Raw genomic sequence first — 25,001 nt, 5'->3', positions numbered from 1 at the left:
TTTGAATAGCCAGGAAAACTATTCCTGAAGATTTCTTAAAAAAATTACAAGAAATCTTAAGAGAGTTTAGGCTGTTTTGGTCATACCGACTTTCAAACTCATTAGAAGTGTACAAATCCTGATTTTGCCCTGTATACTGTATTTCAAATTTTCCAAATAATACATAAGAAGTAATACATAAAGAAATGAGGGGTTGCTAAATACTTTAAATGTAAATTTTTACAGTAGTGCAGATTCCAAACACAACAGTACTTTCAGGCAGTCACTATAGTGGATGGATGTGCAAATTAGATTTTTAGCTTGGATATGCTTCCTGACACAACCTTCCCATTTATCCAGTCATGTGACACTCCAAGACTTGGTTTGTGTCTCCTACCAATCTTGAACTGGGGAACTTTCACATAGGAAATCGTAAGGAAATAAACCACCACACCACGGAGCCTACAGCCTCTAAATAAAGAAATAAAATAAATTATTTCAAAAATGTTTTTATTAACAAAAATTATACAATTACACTGTGTGAGCATGGTGCATGTAAAAAAAACAACAACTTTCATTTGCGAAAATGTGTAAAAACAAGAGGACTATCATTTAATACTATTAACAGCACAGTCTGCCCGTACGTGGTGTTGACTGTCAGTGTAAGAGATCTGAGGATGATCTGATGATCTCAGCTCTAAGGATTAATTTTTGAGTTGAAGTACATTTTTGGATATTTAATACTGAGAAAACATGTCAGACTTAAAAAAAAAACAACCCACAGACACACAATATTACAGTACTTCAATAGTGCCTAGCCGGCACTTGCCTCTCAAGAGAAAATCTTTTAGAAAAGATCCTTCATGCAACTGTGGTTAAGTTATGTCACATTGCAGTGTTGTGTCAGATAAGCAAAAAGAAAAAAACCCTAAGTACTCTGAAATATTTGTGAGGTGATATTTGTGTTAAATTCTAAGTTATGGAGTTTTTCAAGATCATTTCAGTCATTTTAGCTTAAATTACTGACAGATCACACTTCATTTACTGCAAATCTTCTAGCTGAGAACCCACTTTTGTGTAACCCAGACTCTTGCATAATTGCCATGGTCATTCTATTGAGCTGTTGGCTCCATTTCAGCTGTCCATTGACCCCCAGAGTCCACCCTTGGTGGGACGGAGACGTGTGGCTAATGAGGTGTAATCAATACAGAAAACCTCAGAGACGCCCGCCGATGGATTGGATTTACGCAAACAGCAATCTAAAGGATAGGTGGGGCTTGTTAAGTCTTTTTTTTTTTTTTTAAATATTGTTGCTCTTCACAAACAGAAATGGCAAGAATTATTGGTGGCTGTAGTCGTTCCTCCTTCTAATCTATATTAAGTACTCCACACAAGCAATGAGCATGTCCCTTCTTAGGCTGAAGTTCCATTACTTGTGTTACAAGGGTTGTATTTCATTCTTCAACCATGAACATAAAATATACTGCTAATCCTGAGTCGGTTTAGAGTTGGGGCTAGCTTAAGGCATCTAATTCCTTAGCTTTATTAGTTATGTAATCCAGTTTAATTAGATAATCTTTTAAATTTGAATACTGTTGAGACTGCAAGTCTTTTTAGGTAACTGGCATCTATAATAGCAGAATTTCAGCGGTGCTTTAATCTGCCATTCCTCATAAACTGTTTTTGACACATCTCACCTTTGATCCACCACGCTTTATTCATTGTTATTCCAGTCTTATCCATCAGCTCAAAGCCGATGATTCTGCTGTTCTTTTTGGCCAGACGATTCCCACATTTTTCCTCCTGAGGCTAAATCAATCAATTTGCTATTACCCTAGAACTCAGAGACATGGATCAATTAGGTTTTTGCTGAGTAATGAATGAATGCCTAATGTAAAAATCTCCTCTTTGAATGTAAAAAGCTACTGGCTCTCCTTTGATGGCTTTTAGATTCATGGTGATTTACTGTCCTCACTTCTCAAGTCAAATTAAATTTTACAATGTGTCAATTCACAATATTTGATCCTGATCTCTCCGAGCACCTCGCTCACTCTTTTCATTTTTAAACTTGAATGTGCATTATGTTGTCAAACATCCAACAAAAATGGCAAATTATTGGTAAGTTACATTTTAACTGCTTTCTGAGTAATATTGTATAAAGCTAAGATGTCATAGTGACGACCCAGAATAGCAAATTCCACCTAACATGGCTTCCTCCATTGCTTATGTTATGTTGGCCTTTCCAGCGGGGCATGGAAGAAATAGATTTCCTTTCAAAGGGCTTTAGAGAAGGCTAAGCATGTGCCCTGCCCCCAGCACACATACATACACACATACTCCTTTCATCTGACCTCTTTTTTGTCATTTTATTTACACAAAGAAGGACTTTTTTTGACAATTTAGGCTCCTACTGCGTGAGGTACTCTTTGGACAAAAGGTGAAAAAGAGGAGGGAAACAGATTAAGCCAACTCCAAAGCATGGAGAGATCTGAGAATCCATTTATTCTATGTGACCTGCCAGTGCTCCTAGCGTTACAAAATTATTTTTAATAATGAGTCGGGTGGGCAAGCTACGCAGTGGGGGAGAGAGAAGAATGGAAGAAAGAGATGGAAAGAACTTATCCTTTAAAGAATCGATTATAAACAGTTTGGTTCAGATCAGAAGCATCTGATGACTGTGCAAAGCTTTGGAATGAGAGGAAAGAGGGGGCAGGAAACTGGAATATGTGTGTGTGCCAATGGAAGAGTCTATGTTTGGCTCTTGGTTTGTGGTGCTGGGCTGCCAGGGAGAAGTATACCCACCGTGACAGACCAGGAGCCAGAGCGCACTAGCTGAATGTAAAACAGGGTGTTCCTTAACTCTATGCTTAGATCTTTCGCCTGCATGTGTGTAAAGCTTTTGCAGTACTTCAGTGCACAGAGAGTGAATATTCGGTTCAGATTGTGCTGACAGGCTGAGTGATTATTCACCTAGCACTGACAGGTGGCACACTGCTGCATTAGTCAGCTAATTACCATCCAGAGTAATATTAGTGGGGCTGACTGTTTTTTTTCCTTGTCTTTTTCTCTTTACCATCATTTTATAATTTATTAATATTTCATGGGAAACCTGTTACAGTCTGCATTGGTAGATTTGGCAAATTGTATTCATCATTATTGCTTTTGAATTCATTACTGGAAAACATGATTAATGGTTTTGGCATTTAAAATTGATTCTGATAATTACAGTAGCTGATTGATGACTGCGAAACAGAATATGTGCCATTTTCTGCAATAGCATGATGTACCTTTTGTCTTTGCTGTATTATCAGATATGTTACTTCAGATAGTGAGAGACAGACAGGTCAAAAATATGTTTCTTTCTTTCAGAGATGACAGGGTACAGCTATCGCCTTGTGTTTCAGTGTCTAGGGATGGAGTGAAAAAGCAGTTTGAACACCACCAGGGTCCCGCTGGGACAGAGTTTTCATCTTACCAGCCAATGTCTTGATTATTTTTTTCCTTCTCTTGTCTCTTGGGTAAATTCCCTAACCCGTCGACTTCCTTTGAGATCAGTATTTTTTAAGTCAGTGGACAAAAAAAAAAAAATACTAGTTGTGTTAAAAAAAATTCAGTCATTGTAGACCTTTTAGTATTTTTTGTTTGTAAGCATGTAGGTGGGTACATATGTGAAGCCAGGTCTATGCCACTTCAGCTCGATTCTTATACTCTTTTATTGATGTTGAGGTAATCTTGCAATTAGATCTTCAAGTGGTTTGCCGTTGCACCTGGAGTTGAGAGTTTATATATTGCTAATCAATAGTCTGTAATAATGAGCTTCGAGGACTACTTCTGATAAAAAGACACAGTAACGGAACATGATTATAGAAAAAAAGCTGGTGGGCTCTTTTATCTTCAATAGAAGGTTAATGGCCTACAGCTTACTGCAGTAGTGTCTTGGATACAGATATTTTAGGATGACAAAAAAATATTTAACATATTCAGAAGTGAATCAGATTAATAATATATATGAAACTTGTTGATTTACCTGAAACTGTGACTAACAATGAGAAGGAAGGCAGTAATGCATTGTGAATGATGAAAGTGCCCATTGGTCTGTGAAGCATCATGTTGGTATCACAACGTCAACATTTTAGCTGTCGTCTGGGGTTTTGGAGCCAGAATTGACCTTGTACAAGGAGGTGGGGTTGTCAACTAAAGCTAGCAAGTCTGGTTAGCAAGTGTAAGTGCTAAGGAGTCCACCTCAGGGTTTGATTGATGGGTCCCCTTATATTTCTTGATGCATCTTGATGCTACGTCCAGATGAACAGAATCAACTTTTGGACGTCCCCTTATATTGGCAGTGCAGAAGGGACACTGGGCTTGCTCTTTCCTGTTTTATTCTGGGGCTGGTACAAAAATCACAGCATACAGTCATCATTAACAGTATGTTATGCAATTGCATAACATACTGTCTACTTATGGGGTCTACTTATTTTTTCATGGTACTGCATTAAGTACTTTGAAAACTTTCTTTTTCAGATGACTGAGTACATTGGACAGTCAGAGAACTAACTATAAAAATATTTAAATTTTACTAACCAAAACTACTTTTTTTATGCTTGGTTTTTTTGTTTTTTACATTTTTCCCTTGTTGATTTTCCTCTTAATTTTCAAAAACAGTAGGTCTGTCGGGTTTGGTTAACTGGTGATTCTAAACTGGCTTAAGATGTCAGTGGGAGTATGAATGGTTGTCTGTCTCTCTATGTTGGCCCTGTGCTGACAGGCTGGTGACCTCTCCAGGGTGTAGCCACCTCTTGCCCTATGTCAGCTGGGAAAGACTCCGGGCCCCCAGTTTACACGTGGAGCAGAGCAGATACCCATTTTGAAGGGGTGTGACAGGATCAGCCAAATCTTTTAAATAATGATTTATGTTTAAATTATTTGTGACTCACTTAATTCTATTTTATTTTATTTTATTTTATTTTATGTAAGTCTTCCTTTTGGTTTGGTGGGAAGATGGTCCCTTCAAGTCAGTGGCAGAGAAGATCATGGAACAGTCATGTATTTGCTCCATGAAAAGGGCTTCATTATACACTAGGAAAAAAGCATCATTATACTGATAAGACCTACTTACTTGTCTTTGTTGAATACATCTGTGATTTTCTCCCTCAAAAGTGTTATGAAGCTCTCATTTTGAAGTGTTTGCAGCACCTGAACTCACATGTCGAAGATGTCCCAGTTAGTCAGTGAGTCAGCCGGTAAATCAAAGTTATGAATGAATTAATAAAAGAGGCTTTTGATTTATTTCTGAAATGCAGGCATGTCACTCAACAATCAGACAACCTCCGTGTGTCCTTATTGTTTTCTGTTCACCCACCACATCCTGAAGGCAACAGCTCATCTTTTGTTTATTGCATGATTTTCTAGTTTTTGGTTATAAATTTCAGAGTTGCAACCTTTTAAAAATAGGCCATTATGAAAACTGGCCTCTTTTTCATCTGCCAGTAACTGAGGGAAAAGACAGGTAAGAAACAAAGATTCAGAAATGATCTAGAAATAGGACAACAGTCAGTTAAATTTCCCAGGTACTACATCTAGATACCATAAACATTTTTATTTGTAGATAAAGAGCAAGTTCTCAACTTAAAAAAAAAACATTGTAAGATTAAAATTTTCACATTGTTACCCATGTTTTGTAAAGACTTTTATTCTTTAGTTTTTTCTAACACAACCATATATAAATATATACAGGGTGGGCCATTTATATGGATACAGCGTAATAACATGGGAATGATTGGTGATATTAAAGTCCTGTTTGTGGCACATTAGTATATGTGAGGGGGCAAACTCCTCAAGATGGGTGGTGACCATGGTAGCCATGTAGAAGTCGGCCATCTTGGATACAACTTTTGTTTTTTCAATAGGAAGAGGGCCATGTGACACATCAAACTTATTGGTAATGTCACAAGAAAAACAATGGTGTGCTTGGTTTCAACATAACTTTATTCTTTCATGAGTTATTTACAAGTTTCTCACCACTTATAAAATGTGTTCAGTGTGCTGCCCATTGTGTTGGATTGTCAATGCAACCCTCTTCTCCCACTCTTCACACACTGATAGCAACACCGCAGGAGAAATGCCAGCACAGGCATCCAGTATCCGTAGTTTCAGGTGCTGCACATCTCGTATCTTCACACCATAGACAATTGCCTTCAGATGACCCCAAAGATAAAAGTCTAAGGGGGTCAGATCGGGAGACCTTGGGGGCCATTCAACTGGCCCACGACGACCAATCCACTTTCCAGGAAACTGTTCATCTAGGAATGCTCGGACCTGGCACCCATAATGTGGTGGTGCACCATCTTGCCGGAAAAACTCAGGGAACGTGCCAGCTTCAGTGCATAGAGAGGGAAACGCATCATCATGTAGCAATTTCAAATATCCAGTGGCCTTGAGGTTTCCATTGATGAAGAATGGAGCCACTATTGTTGTACCCCATATACCACACCAAACCACTTCTTGGATGGATCCATCCAATGTGGGTTAGTGTCAAACCAATAGCGGTGGTTTTGTTTGTTAACTTCACCATTCACATAAAAGTTTGCCTCATCACTGAACAAAATCTTCTGCGTGAACTAAGGGTTCTGTTCCAGTTTTTGTTTTGCCCATTCTGCAAATTCTATGCGCCGATCTGGGTCATCCTCGTTGAGATGCTGCAGTAGCTGGAGTTTGTAAGGGTGCCATTTGTGAGTAGCTAATATCCGCCGAAGGGATGTTCGACTAATGCCACTCTCCAGTGACATGCGGCGAGTGCTACGCTGTGGGCTCTTGCTGAATGAAGCTAGGACAGCCACTGATGTTTCTTCATTAGTGGCAGTTTTCTTGCGTCCACATTTTGGCAAATCCAACACTGAACCAGTTTCACGAAACTTAGCAAGCAGTTTGCTAACTGTAGCATGGGAGATGGGTGGTCTCGTAGGGTGTCTTGCATTGAAATCTGCTGCAATGACCCGGTTACTGCGTTCACCAGATATCAACACAATTTCGATCCGCTCCTCACGTGTTAACCTCTTCGACATCGCAATGGCTGTGAACAAAGAGAAACTTGTAAATAACTCATGAAAGAATAAAGTTATGTTGAAACCAAGCACACCATTGTTTTTCTTGTGACATTACCAATAAGTTTGATGTGTCACATGGCCCTCTTCCTATTGAAAAAACAAAAGTTGTATCCAAGATGGCCGACTTCTACATGGCTACCATGGTCACCACCCATCTTGAGGAGTTTGCCCCCTCACATATACTAATGTGCCACAAACAGGACTTTAATATCACCAACCATTCCCATGTTATTACGCTGTATCCATATAAATGGCCCACCCTGTATATATTTATATATGGTTGTGTTAGAAAAAACTAAAGAATAAAAGTCTTTACAAAACATGGGTAACAATGTGAAAATTTTAATCTTACAATGTTTTTTTTTTAAGTTGAGAACTTGCTCTTTATCTACAAATAAAAATGTTTATGGTATCTAGATGTAGTACCTGGGAAATTTAACTGACTGTTGTCCTATTTCTAGATCATTTCTGAATCTTTGTTTCTTACCTGTCTTTTCCCTCAGTTACTGGCAGATGAAAAAGAGGCCAGTTTTCATAATGGCCTATTTTTAAAAGGTTGCAACTCTGAAATTTATAACCAAAAACTAGAAAATCATGCAATAAACAAAAGATGAGCTGTTGCCTTCAGGATGTGGTGGGTGAACAGAAAACAATAAGGACACACGGAGGTTGTCTGATTGTTGAGTGACATGCCTGCATTTCAGAAATAAATCAAAAGCCTCTTTTATTAATTCATTCATAACTTTGATTTACCGGCTGACTCACTGACTAACTGGGACATCTTCGACATGTGAGTTCAGGTGCTGCAAACACTTCAAAATGAGAGCTTCATAACACTTTTGAGGGAGAAAATCACAGATGTATTCAACAAAGACAAGTAAGTAGGTCTTATCAGTATAATGATGCTTTTTTCCTAGTGTATAATGAAGCCCTCTGTGAAGAGTGGGAGAAGAGGGTTGCATTGACAATCCAACACAATGGGCAGCACACTGAACACATTTTATAAGTGGTGAGAAACTTGTAAATAACTCATGAAAGAATAAAGTTATGTTGAAACCAAGCACACCATTGTTTTTCTTGTGACATTACCAATAAGTTTGATGTGTCACATGGCCCTCTTCCTATTGAAAAAACAAAAGTTGTATCCAAGATGGCCGACTTCTACATGGCTACCATGGTCACCACCCATCTTGAGGAGTTTTCCCCCTCACATATACTAATGTGCCACAAACAGGACTTTAATATCACCAATCATTCCCATTTTATTACGGTGTATCCATATAAATGGCCCACCCTGTATATGCATTGATGAAAAGCAATGTTAAAAACAATTTTAACTTAATACAAAATCTATTATTATGGCTAAATATTTAAATAAAAATAAAAAGCTGCCCTTCCCATTTGGAACAGTTTTAAAGTGAAGAATGTCAAGCGTAGTGAAGACACTGACTCGGTGTTTCAGAGGGCATGGGTTTATTGCTGCTGGATCAGAGATTCATCAGGAAACCTGCATGCCATCCAGTAGTATTTCAGTATTCAGCGTCTGCCTGCAGGATCTTAAAGCTTAAGATTAAGATGAGAGCACTTTTTTCCCCCCATCCTCATCTGTATGCTGTTAGAATGTGTTTTTTTAAAATCTTTTTGGTCAACAACATTGTCTAATTGATATAACAGACATCAGCACACATGCACTTGAACCCCTCCAACTTTGGTGCTGCATCCTGCATTTTTCTTTTCTGACATCTTTCATCTGAAGGTTTCTGTCAGTCATTATCTCTTTTTAAGTCAAGTTTCCTAAGCTTACCCTCTTTATCTCACTATTCCCCAGTGATGAATTTTTTTAACCAACAGTAAGGATTGCTGAGAGAAGTTAAAAGCATCAGAAATCACTTACAGATTGCTGAGTGTACACTTCCCACCAGCCCAGTTCTCAGTGTGCCGACCGCAGAAAGGTGCAGCCAGCATATTCATGCAGTCCATCTAATTTATGGCTCTATTCAGTATTAAATATATGTGTACGTGGGTGTGAGGTTCGGTGTGTGTATGTGTGCATCTGAACAGGTCACACTCAGTAAAAATTCCAAATTAAATATCCAGCTTTGAGAGCCCCTGCAATACAGCTTCTGCTGACCTGCAACTCTGTTTTTTAAACTTCCCAAAAGCAAAGTTCATACTTTTTTTTTTTTATCTCTTTAGGTTGTGCACTTATCAAAAAGTTGCTAGTTTGTAATTTACTAAACTAGAGCAGGTCTGCCTCTGCTTTTAAATATACCAATCAGCCACTACATTAATACCACCTTCCCTAATACTGACCATTGTAACAACAACAAAATAAAATAAAAAATCTTGACATCTTCTTTTCTAGCAGCAGATTCTTTGAGTTAGATAAACTGCAGGGTCTAGGGGTTTGAAGGGCCTGGTCAGTCCTTTGGCTTTATTGTAAGGTTATCTATATATTGGGCCGCACTGAAGGAGTGTGGCCCACACATATTTTAAGGGCTGCTTTTGTCATACAGGCTAGAAATTGTGCTTGTGTAGTGTGCTAACTGTGGCTTCTGCAGCATTTCCCTCTTAATATAGAAAAGTAATTCTGTTCTCAAGCCAAACTGACAGTTACAATGAATGTGCCAGGCCTAGGTTACAAATCAGTAGACAAGAGGTGACAGCAGAGTGGACCCTGTTAAAATACTGCTGCTGTACCCTTATTCTGTCACTGAGTTTATGTTCGTGCTTACCCAAGGAGCAACCAGCTGGACTGATAAGTACAGAGATTATTGTTTATGGAAGGAAAGAGGAATGCTGTATTGGAGAGAGGATGGCACTGCCTAAAAACATATGGCATACAAGCATTATCTCACTCTTTAAATGTAACCTTATGGGTAGTTTCTGTTGGCCCTGTTCTAATTCTCTATCAAAATACCAAAAGGGAAAAAAGCACGCTCACCTCAAAACAGACTAATGAGCACTGATGAACTCACTAAATGATTATTAATGACAATGTTGCTTACTTTCTTTCAGTGACCTTGAATTAATTAATTGAGTTATTTCAATGCATTAAAAAACAAAGAACAAACAGATTTTTACTTGATGAACCCTCACAAACCTCATAAATAAAACTGATTAATGGGTGTTTACTACAAAGGAATTTGTATGTGTGATTTTATTTTAGCGTTCCCAGCATTTCAGTGAAGTTGTGAACACTAATCCAATGTCTAGCGTCTAACCAAAGTTTCCTATAAGTTTTCTTTCTATGTTGTGTGATTGGCCGGTAAATGTGTCCGTAATGAAAGGTCAGAACTCTCAATTTTAAAAGGCCACCTTACTTGATTGGACTACCAGATAAATAAGGCTTCTTACTGTTCTTGTCTGGAGGGTTTTAGCCCCTTTATGAATCGTGGAATCTAAAGACAAGCTGTTGCTTTTGAAGTGATGTATCGGCACATAGAAGACTGTTTTTCACAGTTAGATTCATAGTTTTTTTTTTATATATCTCTGACTGATTTGTTTCATTTTTTCACCTTAAAGATGCTCGCCCTCACTTGCACTCTTTGAGCTTTTATTAAATATACACTTTGAATCAACTTTAGATGTTACATCTACTTAAGCTATTGTAAAATAAAAAGGGACCAGGTGTCCACTTTCTCATTAGTCCATTGTTTTTTGTTTCATTTTGAGCCTCTAAAAATGGGGGACTTTGGATATAAATTGCTGTAATTCCTAAATACCTCATGTGAATCTTTCTTAAACCTTATTAATTAAAACTGAAAGCCTGCACTTTAACATTGACTGATTTAAATCATCTGCGTTGAAATACAAAGGCAAAAACTACAACAAAACTGGGTGTTTGCCCAAAAAGTGATGGAGCTAACTGTATATGTCATATTTGCCATGAGCCATGAGCAATTTACATTTTTTAAACTGAAACTGGATTACAGTAGCGCTGCTTATATAGTACAGTCTCACTTGAATATTAGCACCATTGCCAAAATGGGATATTGATTTGATTACTGCAGTTTTTAATATTGCAGTGCTGTGATTAGTTTTTCCATATAAAAACACTGTTCCTTGAAAAAAGGACTTTCAAATACTGGATGCAGTATAATGATAGCAATTGTGCACAAAGTAGATCCATGGAAATTGTATTTTGGCAATATGTTATATTTTTTGTTTTACACATCTTCAAAAAGACTCTATTTGTATTCTCTATTTGTTAGAATTTGTTATGCTCCAGGTACACAGCAACCCTTGGTTAAGCACAAATAGCATACATGATTTTGATTCAAAATGTCAGTGTGTGTCAGTAAAGCTACTCTGGTATGAAAAAAAAGAAGTTATTATTCAGTTGTATAACTTAGAGTAACTTTTAACACTATCCTATGATGTGAAAGAAAATGATTTTTGGAATATTTTGTTAATAGTGAGGATAGGGTTAACAAAACATTTCCCCCATGTAATCCTACAGAACACACCTGGCAGCTTGTCCAGAGTTGTTCTACCTTTTAAGCTCTGGCACCTGCAGTGGGCTCCAGGTCTCCTTAAGAAGCTGACTTAGATAAGTACTGTACTTAAGAGTGAACAGATTCCCTTGATAGTCATCACCTTTTCACTTGGCATTACTAATAAGACTTAGGCCTTTATTAGATCACACAAAAGCCTTAATTTTTCAATTCAGAACTCTGATGGAGTCACATCTAGGAAAATCGCTTTGTCAAACAGGCTGTCAGAAATGGTTGGTTGGTACAGAGGCTTAGAGGATCACATCTTTTTTTGTATTATTTTGATTGTACTGTGATACACATGTCTGTGTGTAACAGTACCTTATCCTTAATACACAGTAAGGAGACAGCCTCTTTTCTGGTTCAAAGGCTTTAGTCAGGAAGCAGAGCTTCACTTCATGTGTTGAAGAAATAAAAAGCAGCCACTTAACACCGTTGTGCATGACTTCATCCTCCAGATTATGTTCAGCCAACTGGAAGTTGAAAGCTAAGGTTTGAAGAGAAGGGCAACGATGGTCTTCCCACCTGCGTGTGAGTGTGTGAGTGTGGGAGTTTATCCAATCCATGATTATGTTATCTGTCCAGAAATGATCTTGTAGGCAGTTTGATATTTTTTAATATGCATCTATTCATTTAAAGGTGTAGGTATAGATCTACTATAGCTAAACTGTAGAAAACTGCGCACTAAAAATCCCATTTTGAGTGTTTTATTTAATAGCATTTTATTTAGCCCTAAAAAGCACTGAAAAAAGATGTGGGCTGTTGTTCCCATCAAACACACTGATCTGGTCTTTATCTCATCCACTCTCAAAGAGCATGCTTGATTACATCTTAGTGAACATGTGAATATACAATGTGTGTGTCCTCATATGCATCATAACATGAATGTATATTCCAAAAGCTCTCAGTAGGAGTGCCACTAGTCTATGCACTCTAACTTGAAATGGGCCTCAGATACTCAGGAAGGGACAAGACCTCACACATTTTGCAGGAGTGAAGAGAGTAGCAGTAAACAGCCATTACTATGCGCTGTCACAGTCTGGACTGGCCTTACAATTACTGCCTGTCTTTTGGTCCAAGTGGGCTCTGCTTGCCCATTAGTGATATGTATTAAAATGTGGCCTACCAAAAGGCATCCGTTTTTGCAGTTAATCTGGTCTTAATGAACTTTATAGGTTCATTGAGCAATGAGGCTGAGAAGAACATTAGGGAAGATGGTAACTGACAGTGGCTCCTGAGTCTTCTTCGTCAACATCCTGTTCTTGTCTATTACTGGGAAAAGGTTGGTAACACTTTATAATGGCCATAGACAATAGAAAGTTTGTAAATTGATAATCCAGTTTCCTGAATTAACTGTTATTTTAATGGTGGCAAGAAAGTTAATAATTTATATTGTTCACTAGTCAAGAGTTTATGATGCATATCATAGGCAGTGTGTCTAATGAAAATGAATGTTTATTATTAGCGTCTTTTATCTCGGTTAATTTGGGCAACTTCTCGTCTTCCTCGGTACCTGTACGCTGTGGTGTGCCTCAAGGATTAGGCCCTATTCTCTTCTCATTATATCTGCTCCCTCTTGGAGCAATTTTTGAGAAGTATAATATTGCCTTTCATTGGTATGCTGATAATATACAGATTTAGTTTGAGATTACTGATGATCTTGCTATGTCTTTTCATTATTTTCGCGAATACATGCGTGAGGTTAAAGATTGGTTCAAGAGTAATTCTCTTGTCCTGAACGAAAAAAAAAAAAAGGAGATCGTGGTGTTCGATAGTAAAATCCCCCGCGACCAATTGTGTGCTGCTCTGCTCCCCTTCTGATTATGCCAGTAACCTGGGCATATTACTGGATAGCTCGTTTAAATTTGACAAGCAAGTGTCTGCCGTAGTTTTCATCAGCTGCGCCTCATTTCAAAGGCTAAGTGCTATATTCCGCATAAAGACTTGGAGAAACTTATTCACGTATTCGTGACTTCCAGGTTGGACTACTGCAACTCTCTTTACATTGGCATTTCCTTCTCCCTTCTTCTTAAATTGCAGACTGTCCAGAATGCGGCAGCACGCCTTTTGACGGGTAGCAGGAAATTTTTCCTCCATCACTCCTGTTCTTGCTGGCTTGCACTGGCTGCCAGTTAAGTACCATATTCAATTTAAAACACTACTCTTCACGTACAAAATGATCAATAATTTGGTGCTGAGCTACCTCAAGTAGCTTCTTAGGTTACATCAGCAAAAGTAACATTTAATATATGGAATTATGTGTTTGTTAATTATTAATGGTATTCTAGTTCTAAAAAAAATATCTGAAAATAACCAAACAGCTATATAAAGTCGTGCTGTCGTGGGAAGTGTTAACTGCATTAACGTGGCAAATTTCCATTTGCGAGTTAACATGGATCGCCCCGTGTGAGGGGCTGCACAGCGCTAAGGCATTAATGAGCTAACCGCGTTAACGCGTTGACGCCGTGCAGCTCTAACATGGGGCGATCCGCGTTAACTCGGGTTAATGCGGTTATGGAGTTAACGTCGTTTTAACGAGATTAACGCTGAAAGCACTAATCTAAAGTGAACGTAAATAACAAGTAAAGTCAAAACTAAATATTGAGTTAAATTAATGCATCATTTTTGAACTGTAAAAAAACAACAGAACTACTACCTAACGCATGAATAGCTATGAATTTATTAACAATAAGTAGTGTAAAGTCTTACCAAAAGGTTTCATTTCCTGGCAATATTTGTGATAATATCTGCCTCGACTTTAGTGTTGCTTGGGGTGAAACCAAGGATGTTATGTGCACATTATGTTTTTCTTATTAAAAGAAAAGAGCCTTTATACAGCCCAAATGAGTCCCTACTACTTGAATATGTGTCAGCAGTGTGAATCTGAAGGTTCAATCAATGTAAACTGCTAACACGGATATGTGCGACTAGTTGATTAGACGTTTAAACACTCCTGCCCTTGCCCTTAATTGGTGCCAAAAATCTTAGTTGGTAAAAGGTATTATCCCCAGTTTTATTAAAAAACAACAACAGGTAGCAGTTCAAAGATGTTAGAACATCACTAGCCGCTGCCTGGGGGCTGCAACCCTGAGAGAAAGCTGCAACCCCCTCGCTCTCAGTCTCTTTGTAAATTAAATAAACTGCTCTGCAGCTGGCTAAATGTAAGCTTTATCAAAATTAATAGAGATGAAAAATAAATACGCATAAAGTATTTGTTCAGCCAGTGTTTAATTCATCCAGGTAGTCTAACTTTTTTTCATGTTTACACAACTAAAAGAACATCCATAATTGTGTGCTTGTAAAATTTGAAGAAATTAAAGATAAGCTGAATAAACAAAAGCATCAAAAAACATTCTCACTTATGTTTGAAACACACTTCATGCATGGGCATCCATCACTTTACCAGACAATACGAGTGCTTGTCTAAGTGACTATTATTAGCTGAGGCAAGAGAAGCTTTGCTGTTTCCCAACGTGATTGCGGAGTATAAATCACGTTACAATTTATTTATTTTTGGTTGTCCGTTCTGTCTTGGCAAGACATTACATACGGATAAGAGAAGGTAAGAGAATTGAGGCAGTAAATAAAGGAATGACTACTGCACAGGTGAGAAAATTATGAAAGTAATTTTAATAATATTTCAAAAAAAAATTCCTGTAAAACAGCTACTGTGAAACAATTCCTTCTCTTCTGGGAAACCATTCCCACTTCCATAGGCGACACTGAATGAAGACACTAAAACCAAAATCCTCTCAGTGGCCATCAGTAAAATAACAGTAAGGCTGTAAGCACGGAGAAAGATGGAAACAGGAAAAAGAAACAAGCTGAACAGGATGATGAAAAGGTTTTTTCATTTATATTGAGAATGTCATCAGTGATGGCAGGATGTCATCACCCTCAGACCATTTTAAAGCACATATTTTTGCCCCGAGTAAGGGTTCAAATAGATTTTCTATTTTTATCTCATAACTATGATAGTTTTTTTTAAAGCGATGTACACAATTCAGTCGCTATGAAAGCTTGTTCTTTTCCTTCCACACTGCTGAATATTGTCTTTATTTTACTAAGTGCACTATAAGTTCTAATAAATGTTGTATCATGGGAATACAGGGATTTTCAAGAAAGAAATGGTGTTATAAAATGTTTATAATACAATTTCACAAGAGGTGTTTCACAGAAGTAAACACCTCTTTGCTTTTGCGCAGTATAGTGAAGAAATGTCAAATGTTGCTAAAATCAATATCCTCTCCCAGGTGTTCACTCACTGACTCCAAACACTCTAAGCACTTCGTTTAGCATTTAGTGTAGGAGACATCTCCAGACTGAATTCAGCTATGACCTTGCACAGCACTGGTAAAGAAATGATAAGTATCAATTCGCAATACCTAAACTTGGTTGAAAGTGGCAGAGTGACCCACAATTCTCGACAGAATTGTTAGATATGAGCATTATCTTGATTTGCCTCCGTTATGCTTCTAAACTGAGTTAACTAAAGTTAACTTTACCATTAGCTGGTCCGACGGCTTCAGAAAGAATAGTTAAACTGCATCACATATATTGGTCACATATACTGTGTGATGGATGAATTAAGGAATCTTGAAACATTAAAAAAATATTAATAATAAGCAAAACAAAACTGTGCAGTCTTTCTCATTTTATTTTATAAAAAAATGGATATTTCAGGAAATCTAGGATTCGGTAGAGCTGTGTGATGCGTCTCTTCAGAAAAGATTTGCATATAAAAAGACAGAAGAGAAAGAAATGCTAAGTAGAGTTTTATATTATCAAAAGGAGAGAAGAAGGATTTGACAGGATGATTGAAAAACAGACGTGTGTTGTCAAAAGATGCCAGGGGTCGTGTTGAGCTGCACTCCAACAAACCAACAACAAATTTTTATCATATGGCTCAACAAATACTGCTCACACTGTATATCCTTTTTGTAAATGCTTCTGTCTTTTTTTATTTGACATGTAGACTGACAAACCTTTCTTCCAGTGTAAGAGGTGCGATATTCTTATATTTACTAAGAATTACAGCCACGACTTTGCAGAGGAATTTAAGGGATGTGGTGGATTTACTTAAAGTAAATTTCCAGCAGTTACTGTGGTTTGTGTCCCACTCCCCTTTAAGGGACAGAGTTGTGGGATTAGGGAAAGCATAATGGGCTTTGTTAGAGAATAGTGAATAAAAGTTGGAGGTCACACATTAGTGTAGAAAAAGAACAACTTAACAGTCAACTAAAAAAATCAGATAGACGATATACTGCATAAACACAATTTTAAAAAAAATGTTAGTTGTTCTATAAAGGGATGTACACATAGGCAAGAGACTAAAACGGATGTAGCAACCAGAAACCCTGTAAAGTCTATCAAATGTGGAGACTGTGTGATGACAGGCAAAATAACTGCCTGTGACTCAAAGTTAGCGGGAGTCCACTTAAATTAATCTCAACTTTAAGGTGAGTAATTTATCAAATAACAAAGGAGAGGACTGACGTATGAAGTGATAGGTAATACATTTAGAGTACTATACAAGCAGAATAGGTAGCTTCACTTTAAATGTGGATGAAGCATAAGGTTTTAGGTTTGATACAGTCTCAAATAAAGGTTGCCATTCAGTATTTTGTAGATTGCGATAAAGTTGTTGTCATTGTTGTTGCGCACAAGACATTTTTGATAAATTGCTCATATCATTGCTTGTGCTTTTAAGAGCTAATGGATAAACTTCCCTAAGTGTCAGAAAAGGCAGTAATGCTTTTTCAGCAATAATCAATGTCGATGCAGCATCGAAAACTAAGTGGCAAAATGTATAGATCATTCAGACAGCAGAGGGAAAAAATTAATGCTCCCTGTTTGGGTGCAGATTATATGTAGACTAAAATTAAATTGTGCTTTATTATTTTCGCTCAAGCACCTCATCACTAAAATCAGACAATTTTACACCTTAATATTCTAGCTATTCACCAGAGGAGCCTTTAAAACATTAGGACTGAGAAACTTAATCCTGCCATGAACTGTTTTTCCTCACATTGAAAAAGTCTTTTAAATATTATTCCTATTATAACAAACTGTTTCGGTGAAACAGAAGTCGTCTTTGCATCAGGCCCTGACTTGTGTCCTTACTAAAGAAGGCATGTTTTAGACTTTATGGTACACTTGGGTGTCATGTATATCTTTGTGTCTGCTGCAACTATTAAGCGTCAGTTAGGGAAAATGTGATCCAGCACTCTGACACCGAACACGCACATCAATATCACCTCACCCAACACACATGGGGGAAATACGAGTTCCCACTTCTCTGCAAAGACACCATAATAGGCAATTAAACAGCTCATCTGGTAGATGAAAACAAGATTGTTGAAAATGAATGATGCATTTAGAGGTTAGCTAATTGACACAAGATTTGGATTGGAACCAATGTCATGTTTCTTTCTTCTGTGTATTGAACGCTGGCGGCTGATAAGTGGGTACATAGATGGTAAATTGCAGCTTTGACAAAGTGGTTGGTATTACATTTCATTGAATCCTCTTACACTTTTGTTGTTAATCAAGTTGTGTTTGAGCAGGTGATGAAGTTTCTGGGGCTAAAGAATGCAGTCATCCATTCTAATAGAAGTGTTCTTGGTATACTTTACATGTAATTTGTCGATCGGTTAGCTGGAGGAAATAGGTTTCCCGATAGGTCAGTTCAAACAAGCTGACAGCCGAACACATCCAAGTGTCTGTCTGCGTGTGCCTGTGTGCTTGTATTTAGACAGTGTTAGGATATGACAGCACAGTCAATGTAATCTGTTTGATAATAATGACACCAAACTCCTGTGATTACATAACAAGTTTTACACCATAACACAAAGAATGCATGTCAATGCAATGTCTATTGTTGTGTCTGTAACACAATAAAGCCTGTAACCCAATCCTGCAGTGAAGTATTAATTTATCTGGCCCCTTGTATGCCCAAAGAGTTACACTCGCATAAAACTATAGCTAACCCATCCCTCATCCCCCAGGGTTGCCTTTTTCTTTGCTGCTTGAGCCAAGAGCCTTGCAACATTAGCCACCCGGGACCAGATTTACCCCACAGTCCTGTAATTAGAATCCAGCCTCTCCAGCTGAGATACGACCGCAGCTTAGCAGTTTGGATATTTACTAGCAACACAGCTGCATCGCTTACATGCTCTCTGACATAAAGGGAGACTTTATGATGTGAAAAAGCAAGGCCTTACATGAAGCTGCAACATTTTTTTCTTCTTGCAACAGAGGGGACATCGGGGACTTATAATCCATATGCAGCACAGATGTTCTTGTATTATACAGAAGCATGTCGGGCCTTTTATCTTCCACAGTACTTCCTTCTTATCACCATCTGTCTTCAGCTGCCTGAGGTAATCCTGGAGTAACTCATCTTGGGGATGGGGGCGTATTCCTGATGTAGTCATGGATGCTCCAGCTTTGATAGTAGCTTGAATTGTTAGGTGGTTCCCAGTCAGCTGTTCAGCCATGGGTTCTACATGTATTCCCTGCCAATAGGTCTGCTGCTGCAGTGCAGTAGCATTCATCAAATTCTATTTTGTCAGTCATTCATAAAATGTCCTGAAGTGCATGAAGTACCCTACTTGTCAACAGTGAGTCCTGGTTCCCCAACATATTACAGAAACATCAAAATATTTAAAGTGAGGCACAAAAATGAACAAAACCAATGATTGAGATTATGTTTCACTCTAAACTGTGCTGGACCTGAGAAGTCAAATGCAGTGCAAAGTAGGAAAACACCAGCAAAAAGAAAAATGCTGCAAAAGTATAAAAAACAGAATAAATGTGTTTTTGGGGAGATGATAAAATGATGGACCAGCTGACAGATACCGAAACATGTGAAGGATTGCAACTGAGCTTAAGAGAAGCGGAGGATTCATCGGTGTTGTGAGGGAGAAAAAGATCCAAGGTAATTCATATTTTATTCACATAATTTATATAATACTGTAGATACATGTTTGCTATTAGCTGTTTACTCTTACTGTGTCCCTTCTGCAGCTGATCTGTCCCTAAAAAAATAAGTGAGCTTTTACTTATTTTCCATTGTGTTTTATTCAACTTCCTTGTGGTTGTGTGGTTTTGCAGCATTGTTCTATTTGCTTGTGTAACACTTATGTGCGTGTCTCAAATACTCCCAGATCAAAACAAGAGTATGTCACCCAAATTTGACACCAAAGAGCTCAAAGATTTGGACCAGTAGGTTCGGCTACGTACAGGAGAGGCGAACTGAATGAGACTCAGACAATCGCGAGTTTTGAAAAATAGCCGGAATTGTATTTTTCTTTCCAATTAGAAATAACAGGACATTATGACAAACACACAAAACACTTACAAATGAAATTATTCCCTTTCGGTACCGGTACTCTCTTAATAATACCTTTTGGCAAAATCACAGTGATCACTCGATGAAAACAAAAAAAAAAGAAATCTTACCTGGGTGCACCCTTTCTAGAGGTACAGTTCACATCTAACAATGAACCACAATGTCAATCATCAGCATATAAATGTTAACACTTATTTGCATTTTCACAGACTTCGTTTACAAATAGCAACAGTTAATCAGCTGGAGGGTTATTTCCGACCGCTCACACTCACTTTTGTCCACATTCATGGAATGTACAGAGTCCGTAAAACGTGTCCTTAAAACAACCCGCCCGTGAGTCCAGGGGGATGTGTGTGAAAAAGGGGGACTACGAGTACAAAATGGCGTGGTGTGTCTCTGTTTTGTTGCATCTGGCCTACCACACTCTGATGTGCAGGACAGAACAAAGTCATTTGGTCCTTCAACGGGGTTGGCTCGCCATCAATTTCAGGATCCGTTGGAATGCACCAGGAAGATACAAACCAAAGAAACAAAAAAAAACAAAACCAAACAAAAGGAAAAAACCTGACCTGTCAACGACAGTGTCATGGGACATATTAAGTTCCTCATAAAATCACAATTCACACATTCACTTCAACTGCTGGGTTTCAGTAAATTGAACAAAGTTTCCTACAGAACATTCCTAAACAATTATCATTAAACACTGGAACATTTTACTTGCAAGGCATTCATGAAACACAGATAAATAATGAACAAGTAAAACACTTTGCTCACCGATCTCAGAATTAGAAAGACGGAGCAGCGCGAGATGGCGCACGACCGATGAAATGGCGTCGTCTCTAACTCCCGACCTTTCTCGACTAAGCAATGTAAAAAGAACCAGCTAATTACTCGTCTTAGCAATATACATACAGTAAAACAATCTTTCGTAAACGGCGAGTGCTAGCTCTCCGTCCATATTACTCTTTTTCATACCTCGTCTCAGTAAATCGCTGTGTCTCGTTTCCTCACTAGCTTGCTCATGGAAGGTTCGCGAGCGGAAGAGAGAAAAGAAAAATCTGTGTCCTCCTAGGCAGGGGCGGCAGGCGGAGCCTGTACCACGTTTCAGCAGCTCATTGGCCTAGAGTAGCACGTGTCTAAACCAGAACAGTTAACTCCTTAACTGCTGCACCTATGGTTTATTCATTACAAATGAAGTGTGCTGCTTAGATTAATGATTCTTTTATTCTGGTGTATTCTAGTTAAGCCATACTCAAATATGGGTTACACCCTCCCCACTTGATGGTATGCACGTCCCTGTGCGTCCAAATGGTTAGACTGCATAGAGCTTGAAATGGCTTCGTTTAGGCTATTAAATACTGCATTAACAACATACAGTAAGGGGTTACCTAAGGTAGAATACTGCAACCTTTCTGGTGTCTGACGTGACCTTTGAGATCGACGAAGAACGTCATGTTCTTCCCGAGACCTGTTCTGTGAACCAAATGAACTGGGCTGCTCAGTTATGACTCTTTCTTGGTCATTAGGACGCTCTAGCATCGTCTCATCCACTTCGGGCAGGACTTGCTCACTAGGTTGCTGGGTCCTTTCCACAGGATTTTCAACTTGAACGTTGATTTCCCGCAAACTAGGCTCAGGTAAGTCCACATGTTCGGGTAAGTTCTCAGTTGCAGTTTCAGGTAAGTTCACAACTTCCGTTTCCTCAATTTCCTCGGATTGTCTGTCACATTCGGTGGGGTTGTCACGTTCGGCGGGGTTGTCACGTTCGGCTTCATCATAAGCTGGAAATTGTCTTTGCACACTTTCAGTGCGGGGCACAACGAGAGTTGGCTTGACAGAGCTGGTAATGGAGATTGGTATCCAGGTAGGTACTGGTAAATACTCGGAGTCGAGGTCGTCGTCGTCTTCCTGAACAACAGTTTGCCTTGTGTTCCGCCGAGCCTGGGGCTTTTTGGGACTGTTTTCAGTTGACTCTGTGACCGGTATGAAGCTACAAGGAAGGAGCAGGTCTCTGTGCAATGTTCGGACTGGTCTTTCTTTCGCTTCCGGTTTGACCGTATAGACTGGTAGTTCGCCTGCTCTTCTCAGAACTACGTACACATCATCTTCCCATCTGTCTGCCAACTTATGCTTTCCCCTCAGTTTAACATTACGCACGAGAACCCTGTCACCCACGTTGAGAGTTGAGTCAACCACTTGCTTGTCAAAGCGAGTTTTATTGCGCTCAGCATTCTTTTGTGCGTTTGAGGTTGCGATCTTAAAACTCTCCTCCAACCTATGTTTTAGATCACTGACGTACTGGGAGTGTGACTTCTTCTGAGCATTCACAGGCAACCCAAATACTAGATCAATGGGAAGCCTTGGTTGTCTCCCAAACATCAGCACATAAGGCGAATAGCCCGTCACATCATTCTTGGTACAATTATATGCATGTACTAGAGGTTTTACATACTCTTTCCAATGCAACTTCTCATTGTCATTCAAGGTACCAAGCATTTGGAGAAGTGTTCTGTTGAACCTCTCAACTGGATTGGCTCTGGGGTGGTATGGCGTTGTGTGTATCTTTTTCATGCCAATAATTTCGCAGAGTTGTTTTATTGTCTTCGATTCGAAATCGGGGCCTTGATCACTTAAAAGTCTCTCTGGGACACCATAATGAACAATGAAGTTCTCCCAGAGGGCCTTTGCAACAGTGCGCGCTCGTTGGTTGGGTGTAGGGACAGCTACTGCGAACTTAGTGAAGTGATCAGTCATAACTAATACATCCTTAGTGTTAGACTGATCTGGCTCAATAGATAGATAATCTATACAGACCAGTTCAAGGGGCCTGCTTGTCTTGATGTTCATGAGGGGAGCTGCCCTCTCTGGCCTACACTTCCGGCGAACACACCGTTCACACGTGTTGATCATTTTTTCAACTGACGTCTGCATTTTTGGCCAGTAAAACCGAGTTCTGACCAGGTCAATAGTGCGGTCAGTTCCTAGGTGGCCCATGTTACTGTGGAGGTGTTGGAAGACTACTGACCTCAACTCCTCGGGTAACACAAGTTGAAAGGAGATGTCTGGACCGGTTTGCCTCTTTCGGTAAAGAACTCCATTCTGCAGTTCAAGACGACAGAGCTCACGCAGCAACAAGGGAAGCTCAGGTAGTTCTGCTCTAAGACTGGGAGGTGGGGTCTGACCAGTTTCTAACAGAGTGACTATAGCATCGAGAGCTGGGTCTAGCCTCTGTTTCTGTCTGAGCTCATCCTCTGCCATAGGCGGGGGAAGAGGAGAACCATTCAACAGCTCCCCTGCAAAGCTATCAGGGACAGCTGTAGCATGTAAGGCTAAGGACTCAACTAAAGCCAAACCTGGGCAAGTGAATGACCCTGAATCCAGGCCTGCAGAATTAACTGAATGCCTTTCGCAGATGGCCTGTACAACCTCCCTAGAAACCATTTCTTTGTCATCGCCACTGAGGTGAGTGAGGGCGAATTGCCGGATCCTTTCACTTTCCTTCTGTGAGACAGGATCATCACCTGGGCTACCATGGGGACGACGAGACAGTGCATCCGCGTCTACGTTTTGTTTGCCAGCCCTGTACTGGAGTTGGAATGAAAAAGTAGACAAGGCTGAGAGCCAACGGTAACTCGTTGCATCCAGCTTCGCTGATGTTAGGATGTACGTTAACGGATTACTGTCTGTCACTACTGTGAATTCTGTACCATATAGGTAGTCTGAGAACTTTTCGGTGACAGCCCACTTAAGGGCCAAGAACTCCAGCTTGTGGGCTGGATATCTCATCTCACTTCTTGAAAGTCCTCTGCTAGCAAAGGCTATGGCCCTCAACTGTCCATCCTGGAGTTGGTACAGAGCGGCACCAAGGCCAATGGTACTAGCATCCGTATGGAGGATATATGGGAGTCTGGGGTCGGCAAAGCCCAACACTGGGGCTGAGGTTAGCCTACCAATGACTTGTTCAAAAGCCTCTTGACACTTTTGAGTCCACCTGTCACCAAATAGCTCTTTCGGGCTATGGTACATGGAGCTTTGTTGCTTCGTGGGTCTTTTCTTTCCTTTTCTCAATGGTGGGTAACCAGCGGTTAACTCATTCAACGGCCTTACAATATTAGAAAAACCCTGGATGAATCGCCGGTAGTACCCAGCAAAGCCCAAAAATGACCTTAACTCTTTAAGGTTGGTGGGGACGGGCCAACTCGTGAGGGCTTTGATCTTCTCTGCATCAGTCTCGACTCCACGCTCTGACACCACGTGGCCGAGATACTTAACAGAGGTTTGGAAAAATTTACACTTCTCGGGTGCTAATTTTAACCCAAACTCTTTCAGCCGCAACAGGACCTTCTTCAGGCGTTGCTCGTGTTCTTCAAGAGATGATGAAAAGATGATGAGGTCATCAATAAAGACAAGGACCTCCTTAAGATTCATCGGACCCATACACCGCTCCATGAGCCTTTGAAAAGTGGAGGGTGCGTTGGTGATCCCTTGGGGCATCCTATTGAATTCCCAAAATCCTAAGGGACATACGAAGGCTGTTTTCTGCTTGTCTGACTCTGACATCTCAATCTGATAATATCCCGACTTGAGATCTAGGACCGAGAACCATTTCGACCCTGCTAGAGCGGAAAAAGCCTCTTCCAGATTCGGGAGTGCATATGCATCTTTGATGGTTTGGAGGTTTAACCTCCGATAGTCAATGCACAAGCGAACTGAACCATCTTTCTTTTTGACTACTACGATTGGGGAAGCGAATGGTGATTCAGATTCCCGTATCACTCCCACGTCGAGCAGTTCCCGCAGGTGCTTCCTCACGGCCTCCACATCGTGTGGATGTATTGGTCGGGGTCTGGACTTGAATGGGGTTTCATCACTAAGCTTGATGTGATGTTGCACCTTCTCTGTGTGTCCAAAATCCAATGCATGCTGTGAAAACACTTCAGGCATTGAATTTAGCAACTTTGTGACACGATTTCTCCATTCATCAGGTAGGTCATTTCCAAAGTCGAAACTGATTTCTTCAGGTTGAGAAGAATTTCCTGAGTGGTCTGAAGAGTTTGACATCTTCTCTGT

General features: G+C 39.5%; 1 protein-coding gene across 1 annotated transcript in view; it reads left to right on the top strand.

Moving 5' to 3' along the window:
- The window catches only part of asic1b (acid-sensing (proton-gated) ion channel 1b), a 215,800-nt gene that overhangs the window by 14,697 nt on the left and 176,102 nt on the right, over positions 1-25,001 (top strand). The gene's annotated exons all lie outside the window — the stretch shown is intronic.

The sequence above is a fragment of the Rhamphochromis longiceps genome, linkage group LG5, assembly GCF_057381845.1.
Source record: "Rhamphochromis longiceps isolate RC_006_pf linkage group LG5, R_longiceps_female_GT1.1, whole genome shotgun sequence".
Taxonomy (NCBI): domain Eukaryota; kingdom Metazoa; phylum Chordata; class Actinopteri; order Cichliformes; family Cichlidae; genus Rhamphochromis; species Rhamphochromis longiceps.
The sequence above is the reverse complement of the archived record's forward strand: the minus strand, read 5'-3'. Positions and strand labels throughout refer to the sequence as shown.